This window comes from Arachis hypogaea, chromosome 20 (genome assembly GCF_003086295.3).
Source record: "Arachis hypogaea cultivar Tifrunner chromosome 20, arahy.Tifrunner.gnm2.J5K5, whole genome shotgun sequence".
Classification (NCBI taxonomy): Eukaryota; Viridiplantae; Streptophyta; class Magnoliopsida; order Fabales; family Fabaceae; genus Arachis; species Arachis hypogaea.
The window spans coordinates 26,884,376-26,911,169 of record NC_092055.1 but is presented as its reverse complement, the minus strand read 5'-3'; positions in this window follow the sequence as shown (position 1 = coordinate 26,911,169).

Below are 26,794 nucleotides of genomic sequence, written 5' to 3'. Positions count from 1 at the left end.
TACTTGTGCTGTTGGCCGTGAATGTATTGAGGTAATTGAGAATTAATTTATGTGTTTGAGGAATGGTTAGTGTGGCTGAGAATTGTTTAGGAACGTAATTTAAAGGGATTTAAAATTGTGTAAGACTTAAGAAACTTTTATGTTTGATAAAGAAAACTGTTTTTGGGAATATGAGTTAACAATTTGCATTTAATCTATCTTTTTGCAGTATTCACATTCTCTATTGAGAACATATGGTTTGTTCTCACCCCAAAATTTCTAAATCTTTTCAGAAATATAGACAGGACGATTGATCGGGAAGCTACAGACGAATAGAAGATTTATTTAGATAGTTACTTTTGAGTTTATTTTCTCTCGCCCTTATGTTTTAATGTTGTATTTTTTTTTACAGAGAGATAGGTTTTATATTTGAGTTCTTTTGAATAACTATTATGTATTATTAGTATTAATTATGTGAATATGTGCTTTTTGATATACATTTGTACTTGATGGAAAAAGAATTTACTTTTTCTTAAAACTGTCGACAACTTAACGTGTAAAAGCTTAATACTATGTAGATAATAATAGAAAAGTCCTGTGAGTGACGTCCTTCTAGTAGAAGTACTAAGGCTTAAGTATGGTATTTTACTGGGAGGGTCGTTACACTAGGCAACTTTAGCAGATGATGCAGGTGATGACAAGTCATCTTAGCCTATTTTCACTAGCCCTTTTCTTTAGTTTTCAATTGAATTATGCACTTTCTTGAGCCATAAGCAAGCTAATTGGGTAGATTTTCATGTTTTCTTTGATTTAATCAACCATGTATGAATTCATGCTATTTCATGAGGTTTTATACTATAATTGTCACATATTATGAAAGAATGAATATCTCATGATTTTAAGCATAGCTTTGATGTGTTTGGTTGATTAATGATAGGTGAAGAAAGCTTGGAGAAAGGTTGAAGCAAGAAGGAATAGCTAGGAGTAAAGAGAGGACAATGGAATAAGTGAAATTGAACCAGGAAGCAAAAAGCTGGACCTAAAGTTAGCCTCAAACTTTTGCACAAACTTTTGGGTGAAAAGTTAGCTCCAACGTTAGCCCCTAACTTTTGGGCTAACGTTGGAACTTGAAAATCACTCCCTGGGCACCAAAAGTTTGCGCCAACGTTAGCCCCTAACTTTTGGGCTAACGTTGTCACATGAAAAATACAAGGGGAGGAGCAAAAGTTTGTGCCAACGTTAGCCTCTAACTTTTGGGCTAACGTTGGCGCCATAAGTACACATTAGGAGGCCAACGTTGGAGCAAAAGTTAGACCCCTAACTTTTGTCCCAACGTGGATAGCAGCAAGTTATGGTGGCTGATATGAAAAGTTGGAGCAAAAGTTAGCCCCTAACTTTTGCTCAAACTTTTACTCCAACTTTTGCAAAACTCCAACCCGGTTCATTTGGTTCACTTTGGTTCTTCTCCAAACTCCAAGAGCAATCAACCAAGGCCTCTTTCAACCCAATTCCACCAAGATCAAAGGTCCAACTCAAGGCTTGAAGATCATTTGAAGAAAGTGTATAAATAGGATAGAATTCAAGTTCTTCGGGGGGCTTTCCTTTTGAGTTTTCATAATAGTTTTCGGAGAGCTTTGGATATTGAGTGATCTTTAATTTCTTAGTTTCGGGGAAGGAGAATTCCATTCTCTCCCTCTGAGTTTGATTGCTTTCAATTTCAATTACAACTGTCTTAGATCTTGGGTTGAAGAATTGAAGAAATTCTGTTTCAATCTCATCCTTGGATCTCTCTGTTTATTTACTGCTTAATTGAATTTCAGTTTCGGTTAATTGTTCTTCATCTACTTTCTTTGCAATTTACTTTTCCCTTGCAATTGTTCTTGTTGGATCAAGGAAGGTAGTGAGATCTAGACCTGGTTTTCTAGTCTCTGGACCCCTGAGATCTGAAATTCCAATTTACATTCTGTTTTTGCTTTTCATGATCATTTACTTGTTTTGCTTCAGATCCGATTCAACCCAAACACTCTTTTACTTTTCTGTTTGATGCAATTTACTTTTCCTTGTTTAAATTCTGCAAATCCAATCCCCAATTCCCTTTACAATTCCAGCCGTTTACATTTCTTGCACTTTAAGATTCCGCAATTTACATTTCTTGCATTCTAAGTTTCTGCCATTTAATTTCTTGTTCTTTAAGATTCAGCACTTTAATTTCTTGCTCTCTTTAATTTCATGCAATTTACCCATTCCCTTTACTTTCCATGCAATTTAATTTCTGCAAATCACAAATCACTCAACCAAATCTTGATTTGCTTGACTAAATCAACCACTAAACTAAAAATTGCTCAATCATTCAATCCCTGTGGGATCGACCTCACTCCCGTGAGTTATTATTACTTGATGCGACCCGGTGCACTTGCCGGTTAGATTTTGGTGTTTTTGAGAAATTCGTTTCTCTACGAAAATATCCCATAAAGTTTTTGGCGCCGTTGCCGGGGATTGATTAGATTGACAATGATTAAGTGAGGTGGCAATTTAGATCAAGCACTTTTTGTTTAATTTTTGACTGACACACTAACTGTTTGAATTTTTGCCTGAGCTAATTGAAACCTCACTTTAGCAATAGAGTGAAGTTTTCTTGGTTTATCTTGCTGAATATGATTCTCATAGCTTGATAAATAAACGAGAGAAGTGATTTTCGTTCATTAATCTCTCAAGTTTACCAACTGTTTGACACATGGTGTCAACTAATCCTCTGACTACATTCTGGCATGAGAATATCCAATTTTCATTTGGATTGTTTGTGATTGTGCAAGTCATGGAGGAAAGAAATCCTACAGCAAGAGGAGAAAAACTGAGGCATTATGATTTCCAGCCTCCATAATCAAAGAGCAAGATGTCAAGCTAGTGACAATAAAAGAGCGCTTGTTGGGAGGCAACCCAACCTGAGATAGTTCTCTTTTCATATCTATTTCAATAAAAAGGTTAAGTAGTTTTATCTATAATGCAAGAAGCTAAGTTTGGTGTTGCACACCAAAACAATCTAAAGGAGAATGCAGGATTCTAAGTTTGGTGTTTCACCAAAATCCCATTATAAAACACATTCTCACTGTCTGCATAATGCTGGCTTCAAGCATGTTGGATGAACTAGTTAACTATTCTGCTGTTTCCTAGTTTTCAATTTTATTGCTTTTGAAAAAGAAGAAGAAAAGAAAAAAAATTATCACACATGGTTAATTTGATGCATGAAAACCATTGGCAAGGTACTAAGTTTGGTGTTCCCACACCAAAGTAAGTTCAAAAGCCCATAAATAAATCAGCCAGACTAACCATTGTTTCCAAGTGCTTGGGGAACAAGCAACTTTCAATATCATTGCAGAGGTCCATACAAGCTTTTGGAAGGATTAAGCATCATCAACCAAAGAAACAAGAGATGAACCTAAAGGCCAGCAATGATGATGCTGAGAAGAAGGAAAGCAAGTGAACTCCAAAAGGTTGTATTGTTAAGTGATTATCTTACATCAAACACTGCTATGATTGAGAGTGGTTTAGTTTCCCTGATTATCTGTCTGTTTAGCATGGTTTCTTTTCTGTAACTCAATAAGCAAGATGCTTGATCATTCACAACATTTTTCTCTTCAAAACTTGTTTGCACTCAATGTTCAAAAAAATTTCATCACATGGAAGTTCTTTGAAAAGAAGGATTGAGGAATTAAACAATTTTGAGGCAAGCAAAAGATTAGGAGAAGTGGTGGTTCTAGTTGTATGATAATGTATTGAGGTTGCATGCTTGTGAAAACTTGCATGGGAGCTCATAGGCGGGACATGAAGTTCAAAGAAGTATTGTGGAGATTCTCAAAAACTTATTGATCCAAGAAGCAGCAAACAAAACAAAAGAAAGAAAAGAAAATACAAAGACAAAAAAAAGAACATGGCCCAAGGCTCTGAGCATCAATTACTAGGCAGAAAAGAAAGAAGAAACAATTACTCAAAGAGTTGTTAGCCTAGTAAAATGCTTGTGGTTGAGTTGTGTCAAAGAAAGAGGCTTGAGCAAGTAAATCCTTAGGGGTGCTTCAACACCTAATACCTTAAAACCAACTGGTTTAGGAGTATTGATTGAAAGCTTATCTAAAGAGCCGCTTTGAGACATGACACTTAGAGTCGAGGCCAAAGCACAGAAACTATAAGCTGCTTCAAGGTGACTACATATAAAGAGATCTCCATGATACCATTTGGATGAAAATCCTAAGACCTAAGACTCCCAATATGTGAGGACTAGTGAGCACTGAAACCCTTGCATGAGCATATGATTTAGAGTTCACCCCACTGACACTTGATCACTTCACTCACAGGACCTGACAAGTTGTTCTTCAATCCGTCTTAAGTGAAAGAACCTATGAGCATAATTCATTTCTTGCTTGGGGACAAGCAAGCTTTAAGTTTGGTGTTGTGATGACAAGTCATCTTAGCCTAGTTTCACTAGCCCTTTTCTTTAGTTTTCAATTGAATTATGCACTTTCTTGAGCCATAAGCAAGCTAATTGGGTAGATTTTCATGTTTCCTTTTATTTAATCAACCATGTATGAATTCATGCTATTTCATGAGGTTTTATACTATAATTGTCACATATTATGAAAGAATGAATATCTCATGATTTTAAGCATAGCTTTGATGTGTTTGGTTGATTAATGATAGGTGAAGAAAGCTTGGAGAAAGGTTGAAGCAAGAAGGAATAGCTAGGAGTAAAGAGAGGACAATGGAATAAGTGAAATTGAACCAGGAAGCAAAAAGCTGGACCTAAAGTTAGCCTCAAACTTTTGCACAAACTTTTGGGTGAAAAGTTAGCTCCAACGTTAGCCCCTAACTTTTGGGCTAACGTTGGAACTTGAAAATCACTCCCTGGGCACCAAAAGTTTGCGCCAACGTTAGCCCCTAACTTTTGGGCTAACGTTGGCACATGAAAAATACAAGGGGAGGAGCAAAAGTTTGCGCCAACGTTAGCCTCTAACTTTTGGGCTAACGTTGGCGCCATAAGTACACATTAGGAGGCCAACATTAGAGCAAAAGTTAGACCCCTAACTTTTGTCCCAACGTGGATAGCAGCAAGTTATGGTGGCTGATATGAAAAGTTGGAGCAAAAGTTAGCCCCTAACTTTTGCTCAAACTTTTACTCCAACTTTTGCAAAACTCCAACCCGGTTCATTTGGTTCACTTTGGTTCTTCTCCAAACTCCAAGAGCAATCAACCAAGGCCTCTTTCAACCCAATTCTACCAAGAGCAAAGGCCCAACTCAAGGCTTGAAGATCATTTGAAGAAAGTGTATAAATAGGATAGAATTCAAGTTCTTCGGGGGGCTTTCCTTTTGAGTTTTCATAATAGTTTTCGGAGAGATTTGGATATTGAGTGATCTTTAATTTCTTAGTTTCAGGGAAGGAGAATTCCATTCTCTTCCTCTGAGTTTGATTGCTTTCAATTTCAATTACAACTGTCTTGGATCTTGGGTTGAAGAATTGAAGAAATTCTGTTTCAATCTCATCCTTGGATCTCTCTGTTTATTTACTGCTTAATTGAATTTCAGTTTCGGTTAATTGTTCTTCATCTACTTTCTTTGCAATTTACTTTTCCCTTGCAATTGTTCTTGTTGGATCAAGGAAGGTAGTGAGATCTAGACCTGGTTTTCTAGTCTCTGGACCCCTGAGATCTGAAATTCCAATTTACATTCTGTTTTTGCTTTTCATGATCATTTACTTGTTTTGCTTCAGATCCGATTCAACCCAAACACTCTTTTACTTTTCTGTTTGATGCAATTTACTTTTCCTTGTTTAAATTCTGCAAATCCAATCCCCAATTCCCTTTACAATTCCAGCCGTTTACATTTCTTGCACTTTAAGATTCCGCAATTTACATTTCTTGCATTCTAAGTTTCTGCCATTTAATTTCTTGTTCTTTAAGATTCAGCACTTTAATTTCTTGCTCTCTTTAATTTCATGCAATTTACCCATTCCCTTTACTTTCCATGCAATTTAATTTCTGCAAATCACAAATCACTCAACCAAATCTTGATTCGCTTGACTAAATCAACCACTAAACTAAAAATTGCTCAATCCTTCAATCCCTGTGGGATCGACCTCACTCCCGTGAGTTATTATTACTTGATGCGACCCGGTGCACTTGCCGGTTAGATTTAGGTGTTTTTGAGAAATTCGTTTCTCTACGAAAATATCCCATCAGCAGGACATTCGTCAAGGGCACCACCACCTCACAAGTTGGCTCCGTCTAGATATTAAGAAGGAATTGGACGTGTATTTTAAACTGATGAGAGGTTCAAGCGTCACCATCTGACGAACAGAAGTAACAGGACTTCGTCGAGGTCGTCGAAGTATACCGGGGGTTAGCAACTTTCATGAAAACGAAGAGCAGGCTGGTATGTAGTTTGATAATCTTTGTTAATTATTTCTTGAATTAATTGTTACTTGATTTATTTTATTAGTTGATTTCAATATGTGTAATCTAAGTCATTGGAGTGCGACATTGGCAGAGACCTTCAAGTATACCCATACGTTGAAGGCCAACAAGGAGAGATTTGTTGATGAGTGGTCTGCGGCTCATTATGTGAGTTTCAATTAATTCTAAGTTTGAAATGTATTCGGTTTAAAGTCAATTAACTATCATCATAATCACAACGTGTGTTACACAGGATGACTACACGCAAAGATTGGAGGTCACGACCCAGTAATCTCAACCTAGTGGAGATGACCCCGACTCCGATGCCTCAGTCATAGATCCTGATAGGATTTGGCACGAGATCACCTCTGAACCCTACAAGAATCACGTCTACGGATTGGAGTTTGAAGGTTGTGGTAGGCTTAGAGAAGGGGGCTGAATCTATGCCTTCCTTTTAAGTTGCTGTTATGACCCTTTTAAAACAAACTTTCAATTCTAATTCTGTTTGTACTTAGCAGCAAAAATTTATGAGACAATTTATTTTTGTCTCACGAATATCAGAAAACAGAACACAGAAGAGAGAAGAAGAGCTAACACCAGCATGTATCCTGGTTTGGTTGCCTTGTGCTATGCAACCTACATCCAGTCTCCTCCACAATAGTGGAAGAATTTTCACTATAGTTAACAGTATTACATACACCAATTTCACAGGATTGACCCAATCCTTTCACACTCAAGTTCTAACTTAACTTGGCATTGGCTATGCTAATACCTAACTATTCACTCTTAGTGCTAACCCAACTAAGAAAGGGATACCTCACAGGTACAAGATACAAGGCATAGACATACCTAAAGAGATCTGAAAATAACTCTAGGATTTTCTCTCAAGTGTTTCACTCAGCCTTTTTTCACTCATGGCTTTTATTTGAGCTTTTTCACAATGTCTTTTCTCACAAGAAATTACAGAAAGATAAACATAGAAAAGTACATAATCGATCAGTAAAATATGAAGGAGATTGACTTCATCAACAGCCTCTGTGCTATGCGAAAAACCAGATTAGCAAGCCTCTGATTCAGTTCTTCAAACTGGCAGAATGTACCTTTGATTAGGTTACACTGTCCAGTTAGTTGAACTTTTTCAAAGACTTCTTCTCAGAACAAAACCTCAACACTCTGGTTGTTTCTCCTTGGTTTCTGAATGAATAGCAAGCCTCTTTTATCTCCTTGCATGTTGCTGGGTTCTTCTTCCAAGGTCAACATCTTGAGCCTTGAGCTTCACCAACCCACAAACTCACTTTTTCTCATTAAACCTTAGAGTAGAAACTTTGCTTCTGACTTCTTTATCTTTACCGAAAGCCATAAAGCAGCAACCACAAAAATCTTTCTATGGTCAACTTGATCTGAGCCCTTAAAAACCAACTTGGTCCTCAAGTCATGTTTAAGACCGTGGATATACAGCAGAGAAGAACAGAAAACAACTTTCCTTTGTATCCCATTTCGGACAGAGCAGAGAGTTGGGAAGAAGAGAAGAAGATCTGATGCATGCAAGAGGAAATGGGTTATCTTTAACCTAAGCTTGATTTGGTTTTGATTTTCTGATTAGATTTCTGTGTTTCAAGCTTAATCATTCTCTATCTTGCTTCTTTGGTGACTAGCTTAGGGAAGAAGCTCTTTCTCTCTTTCTCACTTTTCTGATTTTCTGATTTGACTGAGACAGAGAAGAAAGGAACGTTGATTTGGTGAAAGCAAGTGAGAGGGAATTGAAATTCAATTCGGGCTTGGATCAGGTTCTACTCAAGTTTAGCCCGTTGTTGCCTTGCCTTTGCTTCTTTGAAGAATTTAGCTTGAGATGAATGACTTGGGCTTGTTTTTATTTTCACTTACCATTCAGCCCATTAGCAGATATCTTTTGTTTGATGTTGGGCTGCTGCAACACTTGTTTTTGGCCTGCATCACTTATAAAAAATAATCAAAACTAATTGGGTGATTAGCCCACTAATCAAATGTTTGTCATCATCAATTTTATTAATTAATTTCTTAACTCAACAGAGTTGTTCTTCGCTAGCGGCCTCCGCACCTCCACATTGGCGGCTTCATTTACCTCTACCTCTGCCTCTGCCACCAGCACTACCGATCCTGAGGAAATTGTCGACTTGAGGGAGGAGGTGCAGAAGCTCACACAGGAGCTTCACCAACAAGCTCAGCAGTTTGAGCAAAGGTACAATGAGCTTCTTGCACGCGTGGGAGACTCTGTTGCCATCAGGTTAGAGTTGACGGAGAAGCTGGAGCGGCTAGAGCATTTGCGAGACCAGATAGAGGTGTACAATGAGCAAATGCGTACTAGAGGCAGCAACATTGCTGGTACTAGGGCAATGCTGCTGGTGGGGCACTGACATCAACACTTAGTCCGCCGCCTCAACAACGGGAAGACGACGACGACAACAATTACTAGGATTTGTAGGGTTTAGGGATTTAGTTTAATTTATATCTATTTCATTGTATTTTATTTCTTTGACTTTTTATTATATTCAGACCCTTGATATTTAATAAAATCATTAGTTGATTTCTGATAATTTTAAATTTGTGTCCTAATTTTGTAAACAAAAATTTTAATCTGACTACTAATTGTGCACTAATTGTGCAAAAAAAAAAGCATTCCGGTGGAATAATTCGATGGTAATTGGGTGCAACAACATAATATAGCGTCAAAGTTACCATCGGAAAATTTCGACGGTAACCAACCGCTTATTTTTGTCGCATTAATTGCAAAATCCGACACAATATCTGCCGGTAATTAGTGTTAGACGAAATAATTCGCTGATAAAAATTTTCTAGCGCCGTTTATACCATCAAATTCAATCCGACGATAAACTAATTATCGATAGATTTATTTGATAAAATTGCCAATAAATCTAATAATACTCAACGTTTTTTTATAGTAATAATTGATATATGTATATATTATCTATGAATAAATTAAAAAATTAAATAAATTTCCACCAAGAATATCTAAATTTCATCTTAGACACTTTGTACTCTAAGACTTGAGCCAATCTTGTTGCTCTCTATCCTCCTTTACACATTTTTTTTCCAAAAAAATAACTTTCACATCTCTTCTATATATTTATAAGATGTAAAATTTCTTCCCTTGTAAGATTAAAATAACATATACTTATTACTAGTCCATTTGACAAAAATCCATCAATATAATTATAATTATATATATAGGTTAGTGATAATTATTTTATTGATTAAGATTATAATAATAATATAAAATATATATTTGTTATTGTAATACGTAATTACAAAAATATTTAATTTTTTTATATTTTATCATTAATCATAAAATATCAAAAATAAATAAAAATATTACATTAATAATCATAAAATATATAAAAAATTAAATAAAGTATTTTTTAAACAAGTTAAAATATTTTATAATATTTGGTAAAATATCAAAAATAAATAAAATTTATTACATTAATACATAAAATATATGAAAGTTTTAAATTAAATATTTTTATAACAAGTTAAATTATTATTATATAAACTCAAAAGCACTTTTAACCGTGATTAATTATTCAAAAGAATATTTAATGTTATTCACAGTCAGTGATCATAAAGAAAAGCTTTCAAACATTCTTGTGTGTTTTGACTGTTATGTTAACTTATTTCTAACCATTTTGTCCATACATACAACAGGGACTGCCTAAGATAATAAGCTACACACGCCAACTTAATTTTCAGCGGTACCAAACTACCCAAGCGCTTATTATTAGGTCATATAAACTTTGCACCGTAACTAATTATTAAGTAGTTAATTGAGTAAACAACCATCGTACCTTTTTGGCTTTTTCCTATAAAAATTCAAAAGGCTTTTATATATATGTTACGGAGTTAAGAACATATTCACATATGGTCATATTGAGTTTATGGAATGCGTACGTACTTGGTGAATTGATTTGGCAGCTTATAATATTATAATAGCAGAATATATTAACATCATTAGTAGTAGTCATTAGTCAACAATGTGCAAAGATACACAATGCAAGAATATACGTCAACGTGCTACACACACGACTTAGGAGTTCTTCTGGTTAATTTGTAATTAATTAAATAAGTAAAGTATTGCTTTTATTCTGAATATTTTGGCTAAATTTTAAAGTTATTTTTAATATTTTAAATATTTTATTTAAATTTTTAATATTTTAAAATTATTATAATATTATTTTATTATTAACTCTGTTAACAATTCTATAACAAAGATGCACACATAGATATTATAATTTACTGTGATAAACTGATCTTATATTACTATTAGTAAAAAGAATAAAAGATTAAATAAATAAAGAAAATAACACTAACAATACAAAATTCTAATTACATTTCGTTCTCTCGTGTGCTAGTGTAACCCTAATTAGATCCGGCAACACCACTTCATATATATTCCTTGTTATCGATCTGAGTATAACTTTCTCACCCATAGATATTGCTATTTGCTATACATACACGTGCTTGGAAAATCTTGCACGTTATCCGAATTGAATGCACCTATTCTTTTTTCTTTTAAATAAAAAATTTACTCATCTAAACTTAGAGCATGTTTTATGCATTGATTTAATTTGTTTGTCTAACAAATTCTCGTAATGGCAGAGAAGAACATTCGAATGAACGTTCTTTAGGATATGTTTTGAACTTTTGTCATTTTTCTCGGCTCTTTTTAGTTGAATGCACTTATTCTATATATCCTTTTTTGAATAAATTATTAAAACTTGATTATTTCTAAGAAAAATATTAGATGGCAAAATACTTTTTGTATTTAAATTATTCCTAACCAATTTTCTATTTTTCTTTTACTAAAAAATGGTAGTTCCTTAATATTCTCCTGTAATTTCCATTATTATATATGTGCATTATATTTTTCTTATCAACACTCCAAAATAATTGCCCTTACAAACAAAATGAAAGACTTGATTAATATTGATAAACGTTTCTTTGTTGAGATCTATTGGTTTTATAAACACGCTATATATCAATTAAGAATTTGGTAGTGACGTGCGTAAAAATTGGTCTTGTATATATCTATATTCTATGATATGATATATGATTCGGATAATATAAGCAAGTTTAGTTTGATTGGTTAAATACACTTACCAGTTACCACTACAAGGATGTAGAATTGTTGGTTTTGACTGTCAGTTGGAATCAACTACAATAATCTATTAAGTACAGCAAATTCTAATTTTCGTAAGTATAGAAGTCTCTTCATGTAAAGAATTAGTTAATGTGTACCTGGTTTGTTGATAATATTAGTATCTCCAACAGTATCAATATAAAGGAAAACAATGTAGAGATGATGTATTTATATATAGGGTGATGCTACCTAACCAAAGAGTAATTACAACATAGAAATATCATCTAAAAATTTTTATTCTTTTATAAATAAGTAACATATATTTTTTTATCACTTACTCTTCTTATTATCCATCCTTTTTTTGAATATTTAGAGTTGCTCTTTCTAAAATAAATTTTAGCTTTTTTAAAATCAAATTCATAATATTTCTCAATCATATTATTACTCATTAAAATGTAATTTTTTTGCAAAAATTATGGAGATTAAATTAAAAAATTTTAACAATTTCTACTATATAACTCATATTTTACATATAGATTATTAAAAAATAAAAAACCAAAAAAATAAAATATAAACAAAAATTAAAAAACAAATTTTTAAAATAATTATTAACTCGTCATATTAAAATCAATAAATAAGCAAACATATGAATATTAAATAAAAATATTAAAATAACTAAAATCACGACCTATTAGTGCACATATGAGATAATTTGAAGAATACAATAAGACGCATAGTTCAAAATTTGGTAATATTAATTATAAAAATTTATTAATTATATATATCATAGATATAAAATTATGAATATTATGAGTACAAAATTATGGATGTTATTAATATGAAATTATGAATGTTATATACATGAATATATGGATATTATGAGTAAATTTATCAATTGAATAAATTAATTTAAGAATTTGACATTTTTTTTAAATTCAATTATGATAACATTTGAAAACATATGTGTTAACTTGATAGTTTGTTACGCAATAACTAAAAAATGACATGTGTATGAATGTAATATCTAATAAATATGAATTAAACTTTTAAATGTTAGTACATAATTATGATGTTATGTATATATGAACTTATGAATGTTATGTGTATGAACTTAGTTAATACACTATAATTATAAATGCACATAAAACACAAGAAAAAAATAAATTAAATCAGTTTATTATCATATCTCATCAAAGTTAGTGTGATTTTTCATATTCTCGAAAATTGATTGACTGGCAACAATCTCATCGGGTGAATTCGTCTATTGTTTAAATTATTCTTCAACTCCTTCCAATATAAATACCGTGTTAAGGTCGAATTCAAATGTCATACTATTTGTAACGATAAAGGCGACTCATTGTAAATTTTCTTAGCATATCCTAATTGTGCTTATACTTGAACTAGAGTTGTGCTTTTTGTTCTCTTAGGGAGTATGCGACCTTCAAGATCCTTCTAACAATGACAAATCTATTACATAATGCTTTCACGTTTGCTAATTCAATTGAATGATAAAAAAATGAATTAAAGGAAACAAAAATAAATTATAATTAAAGTCATATAATGCATATTATTATTACCATTATTTATTATTATTAGTTTTTATTATATTTTTAAATATAAAATTTAAATTATAAAAAAATATTAAGTAGTGATTACAAGAAAGCCTAATAATTAGGGATATGATATCATAATTAATATCATTAATAAGTGAGACTGATAAGAATATGATAAGTGAATTGAAAGAAGAGTGAGATAAAAAAATCAAACTGTTATTAAATTATAGAAAAAATAACAAATCGATCCCTAACTTTTTGGTTCGCGGATATTTAGGTCCCTAAAGATTTAAAAATACATTTAAGTCATTGACTCTAATTTGTCTAATTTTAAAAACTCTCTCACGTATGTATCTATATCAACCAAGTCAGTACAACGAGAGTTATGTTTGATTTTTCCGTTGAGTTTGACAGACTCAAGTGAACATGAGAGATCAATTTGTCTAAATTTTGAAAATATTAGAGACTTAAATGCATTTTCAAACCTTCAAGGATTTAAATATCTTCGGATCAAAAGGTTAAGGACCTATTTATTCTTTTTTCTAAGTTATATAAATGAAGTACATTATAAAAAATTTTGGCTAATTATAATTGAAAATTTTTTGTTACCAATTTTTTTTTTATATATACTTATGCGTATTGTGTCATACAATTTTTTAATAAATGATCAATTATCAAAATAATTAAATGTTTTTTAATAAAATAATCAAAATTTTTATAAAAATAAAAGATTAATTATTACTGTATTTTTATATTTTTATCGGTATTTTAATTCTAAATATAAATCTAATTATTATATTATTTATAAAAATTGACTATTACAAAATTTAATTATAAATATGTAATTATTTCGGATTTTCAATAAGTATTACTACACAAATATTTTTTTTTATTGATTTTTAGCTTCTATGTAGGTAGCTATTATTGATAGCATATCTAATATTAATATTTATAAGAAATAAGTTTTAACAATTTCTTGGTCTATTACGATCTTACGATTATTGTTTATAATTTATATATACAATCCATCCATCTGAGTTGTTATTTTTCCTTTTCAAAATTAGCTATTTGAAGGAATTTTACTCAATTTGTTAGCTATATCACACTATCATTGCCAATCGTTTTAGGAGGGCCGTCACTTTTTGTTACCAATTTTTTAATTAATTAACATGTGAAATAAAAATGGTAAAATGGTGGCATATTAATTGTTAGTAACGTACGAATTAGCATGCGGTAGCTAGTAGCTAGCAATAACAAACATTCAACTCAACACGAAAATCTGCCTGTGTTTTCACACATATTACTTGTACCAAAATATAAATCGAACATTATCCTTTCAAAAACAATAAGTAGATATGTGTGCCATGCCATGTTATTAATTGCAAAATGATAACATCAAAATTAAATAATAGTGAGGTGACGCTAAGGGTTTTTTTTTTTTTTTTTTTTTGGTCTTATCTCAAAAGTGATATTACATCAATTATTAAGAAAATTAAAGCATTTTTTTTAATGCATAATAAGCGAACCCGTGGTCTCTCTACTCATACAATTTTTTTTTTTTAATTTCGTTATTCAATAAATTATTATATACGTAAAATAAAATTTAAATTACAATATTTATTTAAATAGATAAATAAATTAATTATTCGACTAATTTAAATTGATTTTTACTCAAAGAAATTTAAATTATTCAATTAAAGAATTCAGTTAATATAAAGAAGTAATTCTCCATTTTTCAATTAACTAAGGTAGCGTTTGTTTTGAGGTACTGAGACAAAGACTGAGAGATTGAGACTCAGTATCATGTTTGTTGGTTCAGTGACTGGTACTAAAATTTCTGTCTCTGTCTCCAAAATTTCAGTATTTCAGTACTTCCAAAAAGTAAGGACACATGGGACTAAAATTTTTAGAGATAGAGACTGAAACTTTAATAACATTTTATACCTAAAATACCCTCATTTCAATTAATTAATTCCAATTTTACCCTTTGTGCAAATTAAATTAGAGTTTCATTCTTGTTTTAATTTCTGTCTCCCATTTTGTACCAAACAGAATACTGAGATTTATTTCAATCTCTGTCTCTTAGTCTCTGTCTCTCAGTCTCAGTCTTTCCGTCTCTGTCTCTCCATTAAATGCTACCTAAGAGATTGATTTTATCATTGTTACAATGTAGTATTTACCCTAAATTAATAACGGAAATATTTGGTAATAAAAAAAGGATAAGTATTGTTTTGGTCTCTAACATTTAGGATCAGAATCAAAATCGTCCTCAACATAATTTTTGATTTAGAATCATCTTTAATATTTTTTTCGTATTAAAATCATCCTTTTTAATAAAATTTTTTATTTTATTAATAAATTACCCCTATCCTAATTAAAAATATATAAAATTTAAAAAAAAAAGAAAAGGACGCGAGGGGAAAGGGGAGAAAGGAAAAGGGAAAGGACATGGGGGGATCGGAGGAAAAGGGGAAAGGAAGAGGGGGAAGGGAGGAGCCCCGGCATCCCAGCGCCGTCGTCGTGAATCCCAATGCCATCGCCGCCACCTTTGGGTCCTTCACCACCGAGCACGAGCCAGCGAGAGAGGAGATCTGAGAAAGAGAGAGAACGCCGGTGGAGGGGAGGAGGCCGTTGCCATAGCCACTGCCACCATCGCGACACCTACATTGTCGCCGCCATTCATGCATGCTTCTGCCGCCGTGGAGTGCGTTGCCGGGCCTTCCTGATGTGAGGAGGGCGGCGCGCGAAGGAGAGAGAGAGGGATCCGAGGCTGAGCTGGGTTCCTACCACCGCCGATCTGCCCAGTCGCTGCTGCCACTGCGGGATGCATCTGCTTCTTCTACTTCTGCGTCTGTGTTTGTTTTTGCTTCTGCTTTATTTCTGCTTTACTTCTGCTTCTAATTCTGCTTCTGCATCTGTATCTGCTTCTTCTTCTACATCTGCATTTTCTTCTGCCTGATTCTGTTTCTGCATCTGCATCTGCTTCTTCTTTTGCTTTGGCTTCTACATCTGCTTCTTCTTCTGCATCTGCATTTTCTTCTGCTTCTGCATTTGCTTTTGCTTTATTTTTGCTTCTGATTCTGCTTCTGATTTTGATTTTGTGTGTTGATTTTATCGTTGAATTTGATGTTGTTGAATTTGATTTTGTTGAATTTGATGTTGTTTCTGCTTCTAAATTTGATTCTGATTCTGAGTATTAGTATTTGATGGGAGTAAGGGAGGTGGTGGTGGTGGTGGTGGAGTAAGGGAAGAGGTGGTGTGGTAAAGGGTATTATTATCCGTAAAAAGTTAAAATGACGATTTTAATACGAAATAAAACGTTAAGGACGATTCTAAATAAAAAATTATGTTGGGGATAGTTTCGATTCTGACCCTAAACATTAGGGATCAAAACAATACTTATCCTTAAAAAAAATTAGTTAAAAATAGTCCAAATTTATTTTATTTAATATTCATTAATTGTTATAATAATTTATAAATACTAAATAAGATAAGATCTAATTATTTTTTGGATTTTACTATCCTGTGCCCAAGCACATTGGTTAAGCATACTATAAAAAAATGTTTTAATGCTATTTATTACAAAAACAATTTTTTTTACGTTTTTAATGCATTAAATATAGAGGGCTACTACACATACAAGTCTTTTTGGTATACAAGTTGGCCCAAATCTAATAAAAACAATTCTTAATTTAGATTGCGTGTAAACACGCGCTTCCCTAACTCTTGAATAGCGCAAACGGTTCTTCTTCCTCAATCAAAACCGCAATACTCAAAATTTAAACAAGGATCAAAATCTCTCAAAATCGTCGCAAAAAGTGAAGGAAGTTGCGAAACTGAATTCGAAAAGAATTATGAGAAAATAAAATAAGAAGATGAAGAAGAAGAAGCAGTAGAATATGAGGAGAAGGAAAAGGAAGAGTTTTGAATTATGCAGAACTTATCAGCACACATACACCGAAAATTCTTAAACAATACACTTAAATATCTTCGTGTTATATTGAAATTTGCTGCAAATACAAAAAAATGTTTCCTCTAATGATGCATTATTTTTTTTCTTCTTCTTTTCTTTTATTTCTTTCTTTCTTTTAGTTGAATAAATGTAAGTTCATCCTTTTCCAAATAATTTTGCAGCATTATGTATTTCTTCTTCTTCTTTGTTTGATTTTTTTTATTTTTATTCTTGTTAAGAGAGTAAAACAAGAAGAAACTTGAGAAGGTAAAAAAAAAAAGAAAAGATGAATAAAAAAAAGAAAAAAAAGATGGTGACGATGATGAAAAAAAGAAAAAAAAAGCAACAGAAGATGAGGAGGAGGAAGAGGAAGAGTTTTGAATTATGCAGAACTTATCAATACAAAAATACCGAAAATTCTTAAACAGTACACTTAAATATCTCCGTGTTACACCGAAATTTACTACAGATACAGAAAAATATTTCCTCTAATGATGCATTTTTTCCCTTTTTTTTCTTATTTCATTCTTTCTTTTAGTTGAATGAATGTAAGTTCATCCTCTTCCAAGTAATTTTGTAGTATTATGTGTTTCTTCTTCTTCTTTGTTTGATATTTGTTTTTATTTTTATTATTGTTAAGAGAGTAAAACAAGAAGAAATTTGAGAAGATAAAATAAGAAAAAAAAAGATGAATAAGAAAAAAAAAAGATGATGATGATGATGATGATGATGATGAAAAAGAAGAAAAAGAAGCGGTAGAAGATGAAGAGAAAGGAGAAGAAGAGTTTTGAATTATGTAGAACTTATCAGCACACATACACCGAAAATTCTTAATAAACAATACACTTAAATATCTTCATGTTATACTGAAATTTGCTGCAAATACAGAAAAATATTTTTTTAATGCAGAACTCTTATATTACATTCAATTCAAACTATCAACGATGAACAACAATTTTCACAAACAAAAACAACATTATTCACCTACAGAATCATAAACTACTAACAAAAATATTAACTAGAATCGAACCACACCTCAGCCACTTGATTGGATTCAAAACAATAATCAACTTTGTTCTGATTCAATTGACAATGTGAACTTGAATTATTGATTATCTTCAACAACGAGATAACTTTTCAAAACTGATTTTAGAGCTTGATTTCAAAAACGTAGAGAACGAACGAAGAGAAACACAGAGAATGCAGAGATTGAAGAGAACGTAGATCGAAAACGTTGAGAAAATTTGAAAACAGAAACAAAATCCTTTTGAAAAAGGCAGTTATATATTCACGCGTTGATTGAAAAGTTGGTTAGATAGTGGCGCGTGAGGTGAATTAGATTAAAGAGACTTGTATGGATTTGTATGGAATAATGACTTGTATGTGGAGAATTATTGTTAAATATATCAAAAGCATTAAAACATTTTCTTTTATGATATGCTTAACTAATGCTATTAGGGTACAAAATAGCAAAACCCTTATTTTTTTCTAACATTACTGATTAATAACAGATCTGCTACACCTCCAAGTGTTATTGTCATTCAAATTCAACCAAGTAGACTCAACACCAAAAAAAATCACTCTCATTAAAAGAGTGTGATTATATGCACGGGCTTTATGTTGTCGTCATCATCGTCGTCGTCTTCTTCGCGTTCCTCCTCCTTCTTCTCCTTCTTCTCCTCCTCCTTTTTCTTCTTCTTCGCGTGCTTTCTCCTCATTGTCATTCTTTTATTGCTGATGTTGTTGTTTCATTTTTTTTCTTTTTCTCCTCCTCTTCTTGGTGATTTTACAGCATTATGAGTTTCTTCTTCTTCTTTGTTTGATTTTTCTTTTTTTTCTTAGTTTTATTCCTCTCAAGAGAGTGAAACAAGAATAATTATAACAAAATAAAATAAAAAGAAGATGAAGAAGCAGTAGAAGACGAGGAAGAAGAATTTTGAATTGTGTAGAACAATGAGACCAAATGCACCTTAATTCACTCAGAAATGAACCGAGATAAATTACATCCAGAATGAACCAAAAATTAAATTTTGAATGAAGCAAAATTACTTAATGATGATGATATACAAACAAACTCATTTCAAAACAATGATAGACCAAATGCACCTTATTTAAATCAAGAATGAACTGAAATTACTTAATAATTGCATTCAAAAACAAGCACATAAACAAAATTGAATGATCGAAAATTCACTCAGAAATGAACCGAAATTACATCCAAAATGAACTAAAAATTAAATTTTGAATGAACCGAAATTACTTAATGATGACGATATACAAACAAACTCGTTCAAAACAAGCACAGACCAAATGCACCTTATTTACATCCAGAATGAACCGAAATTACTTAATGATTGCATTTGAAATAAACACACAAACAAAATTGAATCATGAACAAAAACACATCTAAATCCATCAAGTGATTTTACAGCATTATGTATTTCTTCTTCTTTGTTTGATTTTTTTATATTTTTATTATTGTTAAGAGGGTAAAACAAGAAGAATTATGAGAAGGAAAAACAAGAAGGAGAAGACGAATAAGACAAGAAGAAGAAGCATATGATGATGAGTTTTGAGGAGTTTTTATTCTTGTTTCTTCTTTTTTGTTTGATTTTTCTTCTCTTTTTCTTGGTTTTATTCCTTTCAAGAGAGGGTGTGACGAGGAAGAGTTTTAAATTGTGCAGAACAATGAGACCAAATCCACCTTAGTTCACTCAGAAATAAATCGAAATTACATTCAGAATGAATCAAAAATTAATTCTGAATAAACCGAAATTACTTAATGATGATGATACACAAATAAACTCATTCCAAAACAAGCAGAGACCAAGTGTACCTTATTTAAATCCAGAATGAACTGAAGTTACTTAATGATTGCGTTCAAAAACAAGAACAAAAATAAAATTGAATAATTAGAAATTCACTCAGAAATGAACCGAAATTATATCCAGAATGACCGAAAATTAAATTTTGAATGAACCAAAATTACTTAATGATGAAAATACATAAACAAACTCGTTCTAAAACAAACACAGACGAAGGCAATTTTAAACAAAAACACATTCAAATCAATTTTCGGACCAGACAAGATTATCATTAGTATGGCAAAAATTCGATAATAACGATAACGACGATACGTATTAGAAGAAGACAATGACGATAACAATGATGACCATGATGATGATGATGATGATGGAGGAGAAGGATGAAAAGGAAGGAGGAGAAGAAATTTCAATAAGAAAAGGAGGAGGAGGAGGAGGAGGAGGAGATGCTGTTAGTGACGACTGTAACAAAATTGAAAAATAATGAAAAAAGAGAAGAAGAAGAAGACATAGCATCAGGGGTGAAGAAGAATGTGCGTGTGTGAATTTAAAAGAAGAAGAAGTAACGTGTGAATCGAAAAGACTTGGTTAGATTTGGTTGGTTAAATTACTTAGATGTAGAGCTTTATTGGATTAATAATTATATATACATTTATTTTATGGGTTAATACACTACAAGAGAGGCGGAGGATGGCGGCAGGAAATTGGTGGCCGTTCACAAAACCGCCGTAAATTGACAAGTTAGCACGTTCTCCTCTCCTTTCTTGCGCGAAGTCAATTGTGTAGGGGCACAAACCACTTCTCTGGAATCCTTGCCACCGTGGTGCTCCCTCCATCAATACCAGTAGTCTCGTCCTCCCCATTGCTGTGTCCATCACTGAGCCACTCCTCCTTCTTCCATCATTGTGCGAACTACTTCATTAGGTTTGCTAATCCCTCTTTCAATTTAGTTGAGTTTTCTTTTCTGTTTCACTTTTCAATTTGGGTTAGATTGATGTTTTTCTTCTTGATTTGGGTATATATAGTCAAGAATCAGATTTGGGATTTGTTTTCTACCTTGTGCGAACAGAAAAGGGACAGAGGGAAGAAACACACCTCCGCGCTAGAATCGTTGCCGCTGTTCCCCTCTACCCGTCAGTATCGGCTACATTGCGCTTCTCCTTGCCGGTGGGTCCATCGCCAATTTGATCCCTCCTTCCTCTGGTCCCATTCTTAGGTTTCCTCAGCTTTTTGGTTCAGATTATTGGTATATAAAAAATTCCTCTTTCAATTTTGTTATGTTTTCTTTTTGGTTTCAGAATTCAAACTGGTTCCCACTAATATTTTTCTTTTTAGTTTGGTTTCAATTTTAGTTAATGTGTTTGGTTTATTTGGTTTGTCTAAAAAATTTCTCTTTCAATTTGGGAAAAATTTCTTTTTCGTTTCATATTTCAATTTGATTCACATCATACTTTTTCTTCTTGATTTGGTTTCAATTTTTTGCGGTTTATTTTGTTCTTGTCAAGAACACAGGACAAAAGGGGTGAAGCAAAAGTAAGGCCTGCAAGATGCATCGGTACTGCTGTGAAGAGTTGTCGCCGCAACGCGCTGCACTTCCATTTTGGGTCTTTCCTATCTGGTACGTGTATATTATTTGTTGCTATTGTCTTTACCTATTTCAATTTGAGGCAGAATCAGCTTTCTCCTATTTGTATTCATACTAAAGTTGTTATACATTATTGATTGATTTGTGGAAATAATATTACTATATGTTAATAATAATTTAGATTTACATGTATGTATCTTAATATGTTTTGGATTCGTGTTTTGTATTTTTTGGGGAGGAATTTAGTGGATGTTGAAGGGTAGGGAATGATATGTCTAGTGAGTTGTGAATGTATCTATTATTTATGTATGAATTTATACTCTTTTAGTGATTGAAATTTTGTTCTTTTATACAATCTAGCATTCTGTTTTTACTGTTTTAGTTGTGTGCTGGATATGAGGCTTGTGCGTGGTTAATAAATAATAATTGGCCTTGCAAATGTTTATCCTTCCATGCCATATGCTAAATGCTTTAGTTGGTTTATGAGAGGTCCTACAAAAAGTTTTCTTTTCACATATTTTACAATGTTGTGGAGTGCTATTTTGGTTCCTGTGCTGTGTCTAGACTATTGTAATGGATTTTCTATGCCTTTTATTGGGGATGTTTAAATCTTTATGTTAATATGCTAAATCACTGATAACAAATTCCTATTATCCAAGTTTTAATCATATTATGCAAGTAAAATACAATGATATTAGAGTTAAAGATGCCAAAGATGGAGTTGCCTAATAATTTGTTAGTTACAGTTAGGAGACGATAGAAAACTATAGGGAAAATCATTAAAAATTTTTAAAGGTAAATGATTTATCTATAAACATGGTTTACTATTAGGACAATATAGCGTTGCTTGATCCATTTAATATTGTTCTCTCAGCTAGTTAGAAAAGGTAAATGGATTAAATTTACTAGTACTACTCTTTGTTGATTGTTTCTATATTCATGCATCACTCATCTTTGTTTCTAAAATTCAATCAGGTTATTAACCTTGATATTCCTAATTCTGCTATAGTAATGTAGCCTACAAGATGTTTAGAAAGTTGTACGATATATTGGCTTTGCCACCATTAACTTTTGTTTCCTTACTATCAGGTTCTGGGAGCACTCCCCTCTATTATGCTGCATGTGGTGAAAATGCACAATGCTGTCAAGTGTGTTTCTGTTTCTTTTTAATAAAAATATTTCTAGTAAAAATAAGTTATTTTTTTAACTTTATTGGTGATGTCAAATTAAAGTTCAATTGCCTTCTTAATTTGTGTATTATTTGTTTATTTCAGCTTCTGATTGCCAAAGGTGCTAATCTGAATACTCAAAATGCAAATGGGTATTCATTAGCAAGTCTCTTGTTACTTTTGATGTTCAATGAATTTATCTTACTCCTACCCTTTGTCTTCTAACTTATTATGAAAATCATTAGAGATAACAAGTTAAATTGCTAGATCACCTTGCTTTTGACCAGAAATTAATCTTTAACTTATTATGATATTACTGAATCCAAAGGATCAGAGTTTTTGAGTTTTCTTATGGTCTTTTTTGTAAACTTATACTTCAAGTAATTAGTATTAGTCTTGTCTAGTCCTGCTGTGTTGTATGGTAGTACCTGAAATATGTTCATTGCTTATATTAGTATAGTTTAAATGCAGCCATCATCAATTTATCATCATGGTATTATCTATATAATTTGGATTTGCTAGTGCCTACTCTTTAATTTTTTTAGTTAGTGTTACACTTCGTGTATTGTATTATCAAGAATCTTTTGATCTCTTCTGATAATTGTAATAAAAATCAGTTGAACCTATCTCTAATTTCTTTTGCCAATTGTTTGATAGATGGACCCCCTTGATGGTTGTTCGTTCATGGAATAGAAACTGGCTTGAGGACATCTTAAAAGAACCTCCATCAGAGAACTTAGAAGTTCTTCCTTCACTATATCTCTCTCTTCCACTTATGAGCATTGTCAAAATTGCTAGGTATCTGCTCATAGAACTATCCTTAAACTTGGGAGATTCAACCAATGTAGACATTTTTATTTTACATGTACATGTCTTAGAGCAAATATTAGTCTTGAGAATACTGCAGAAGTTTAACATTGAATTTTATCCACTTGATTGTGCTACTTATCTATGCCTCAAATTTTGTATATTCTATGGTTTTACAATACTAATCTACCTTTCTTTGATGTTTATGCATAACAGAGAATGTTGATGGAAGACAATGTTATACATTGAACTACAACTAGTTGAATCTATCAATAATCAACTAAATTCTCAGGTTAGAATGGGAAAGCAATTGTTGTCTTAGAAGGAAAAAGAGATTCTGAAAGCAGCATAGATGTTTAGTATAGCAAACCAATTTAGTCTCTAGACCATAATTTAGATATCCATTAAATCTCCTTGTATCCTAATGGCTGGTTATTTGATCATTTATGATAAGCTTGGCACCAGTTAATATTGAAATATTTGATCAATATATTGTTTAAACTATCATTTTCAAGTCCAGAATTCAGTCTCTAGGAGCTGCCTGTCGTGTCGTCGTCTCTGCCCACGTCATTGTCGTCGGTTCATGCCTGTTGCTGGCCTGTCTTCTCTTCTCCGGTGCGCACCTGTTCCTATGGTGCAAGGTAAATATTCATGTGTCTACTTTTGTATTTATCTATGTCTGACGTATATAAAAGTTCTTTATTAGCAATAAAGAACATATAGTAGTCTATACATATATATATAAGTAAATCTCTTCACATTTGTTTTTTATATTCAAGTAATTTAAACCTGAGATCTTGTTAGAAATTAAATGCAAATAAGAATAATGTTGCTATTTATATTTATATTTGCCATGTATAATAGGAACTATATGGATCAGGTCCTACGTAAAGTGCATAATTTTTAAGATAGTTAAAATTGTGAACCTACTATAGTTAAAATTATGTTTCATATGTCAGCTTAACATAGTTAAAATTATGAACCTACTACAGAAAACAAATGAGTATCCCTTCACTTCTAAATGACTCCACCAAAAATAACTAACTATATGAAAAGATATATGAAAAGATATATATAAAATAACTAACTAATATATATTGACTTCCTTTTTTATTCAATTAGCTTATGAATGTGCAACTTTAATACTCCTATATATTGTGTTCTGGTCTCATGGTAATATATAAACCTCTTTTTTCCTTCCCATTCTATGATATATGTGTGCATCTTAGCTATGAGTTATGAGTTATGGTTGATACTTTTTGCAGAATTTTGATACTTTTTACTTGTAATGCTGTTAGGCAAATATATTATGATTACTGAGATTAAGATAGCAAATTTTTAGTTTGTGAAGTAGATTCTAATACTTAGTTTTTGAATCTTTGGATTAAATTTGAAATTTAGATATTGTAAGGGATTACAATATGTCAAGTTATATTCTTTGTATCACTATTTTGTCTTTTTCAATGGCAGGGTGAGGAATCGCCACCAGACATTGCTGCAGGGATGAATTTCGTAGAAGGACTGAGTGAAAAATAGAATCCTAGGATTGGAATTATTTTGGTTTGAAGCAAATATTTTTTTTGAATTTGACTATGTAATTCTTAGCAAGAGATTTACTATGTTGATATTTTTATAAATATATTGTTTTATTTTCAGTTAATTTTGTTATTTTTGTCACAAGTTTAGATTCAATAGATGAAAAATATTAAGATTTATAGTATTAAAAAAATCCAAAAAGGGCAAAAAAATATATCTTTAAAATTAAACAAAAAAAATCAGCGTCTTTTAAAAGGAAAATCCATTTTTTTTAAATTTGTATTGAAATTAGCGGCGGTTTTAAACCGCCGCAAACAGTCCTAAATTAACAAACAGTAATAACATTGCGGCGGTTCATAACCGCCGGTAAAAAATAAATTAAATCCTAATACTTTTATATCGTGGCGGTTTTAAACCGCCGCTAAATTAATTGCCGCAAATACTGATTCAGCGGCGGTTATACCAGCGGTTGCTGGAAACTGCCGCCAAATCATTTCCTTGCGCCAATAACCAGGGTGGTCCATCAAACCGTCGAAATTTGAATTTACGACGGTTTAAAATCGCCGCTAAAAGCAGCGCCTCTGTTGTAGTGATAGCCAAATTCGTCCCTGAAAAATCACCGATTCTTCAAATTAGTTCTCAAATGATTTTTTTAGTCATGTTAGTCCTTGAAAGATAAAACGTAAGTCAAATTGGTCCTTCCGTTAGTTATTTTATGATGTATGTGTCACGTTAAGTGCCACGTGTCACCAGATGATTGGTTGACGTGTCAGGTCAGTGACACTTAGCACGCTACGTGTCATTTAACATGTAAGAAAGATATTTATAATCAAAATAGTCCTTGAAAGTCCAAACATAAGTCATTTCATCCCTAAAATTTTAAAAATTAATCAAATTAGTCCTTATATAATTTTTTTATTTTTTTCATAATATTAACTTTAAAATATTTTTTATAGTACTAATTTTAATATTATTTTTAGACCTTAATAAATAAAATTCTCTTTACATAAAATAATAAAAATAATTAAATTATTATAAAATTATTTTGTTATTTGTATTTTAAAGTTTTACATTTTTAAATTGTAAGTTTTTTTATAGTAAAATTTTTTATTTAAATGAGTTTATCAAATTATTGTTGATTATATATTTAAAAATTTAATATTTTAAATTTCACTAAATAATATAGTAGTTATTTTAAAATTTACGTTTTTAAATTTTTTAAAATTATAATTTATATTATTATTTAATACTAGTCATGGCATGTAATTCTAGTAATTAAAGCTATCTAGCAGATTTTCTTATGAAATCAATTTGTTTGAAACAAGTCACAATAATTTGTTTTACTTTTTTATGCTAAAGAGTTATTATAGGAGAAGGGATCCTTAGAATGTAGTAGAACAACTCATGTGAAGGGTCTTTTAGAAGAATGAGGATTCTATCTTTTACAGAAGCATACTTTTTTTTACCATATTTGTATTTTATATAGGTTTTACTTGAAGTTAATGCTTATTTTCTGCTCATTGGTTTTATTTATTTCTTACATAAGCATATGGTTCCCTTTTCTGACAAATAGAGCTTGCTGTGAAGCTTGTGGCAATCTTAAGGCCGTATTTCTTGTTGTTGTGGTGGGTTACTATCTGATATCATTTTATATATTGTCAGATCATATAAAATATGTAAATTTGATTGATCTAAGTTGTTTATTTCATACCAATTTGATTTATGTAATTTGTTTAAATTTCTGTTAATTCTATATACTAATTACTAATTTCTTTAAAGTTAAATAATTTTTAGTTTGATTGATGTATTTTTTTCA